Here is a 781-nt window from a genome sequence, read left to right on the forward strand (position 1 = left end):
TATTTAAAAGACAGCCTGTTCTGCAGTATTCAGTCTCTTTAGAAACTTCTCCAGGGGAAAAGTGTTGGGAGATCTACAAAGTGGATTTTTTTTCCTCTCTTTTCTTTTTTTTCCCCTTCCCCTGATTTTTTACCGCTCCTCTGCAGACTTTGCAACAAAACACTCCAACTTTGCAGAAAACTTTTTTCTTTTTTACTCTTTTGGTCTTTTTTTTTTTTTCTTTTTCCTTTGCAAATCCTGGAAGAGGAAAGCGGGAGAGTTGAACAGAGCCGATCGAAACACAACTTTGCTTTATACCAAGCTTCCCAGCAGCTCGCTGCGTCGGGAGAGACTTTTTCTCCTCCTGCAGAAGAAGAGAGAGGGAAGGGGAGCTTTGCATCCCCTCTTCCTTCTCCTGCGTTGTTGGGGTTTTTTTCCCCCTCTTGACTGCTTTGATGCAATAATAGCAGGACACTGGTTTTCAAGGAACTTTGCTCCCTTCTCAACCTGCCTCCTTCTAGTCCTTTGGGAAGAGACTCTGTGTGTGTGTGTGTGTGCGCGTGTGTGAAATCGCGGTCCCACCTCCCCAAACCCCCCTGCTCCCCCACTCCTCCCCCTGCAACCTGTAGGCTGTGCAACCCCTGCAGGCTTTGCTCCCTTTCCCCCTTCTTTCCCTCCCCCTCTCTTTTTGCGCTCCCGCGGATCGCGGTGCGAATTCCCCATTTCGAGGCGAGAAAAAGCTGAAAGAAGGAGAAAAAGAAAAAAAAAAGACAAAAAAGCAAACCTAGACCCCCCCCCCCCC

This window comes from Corapipo altera, unplaced genomic scaffold (genome assembly GCF_003945725.1).
Source record: "Corapipo altera isolate COAL_440 unplaced genomic scaffold, ASM394572v1 45, whole genome shotgun sequence".
Classification (NCBI taxonomy): Eukaryota; Metazoa; Chordata; class Aves; order Passeriformes; family Pipridae; genus Corapipo; species Corapipo altera.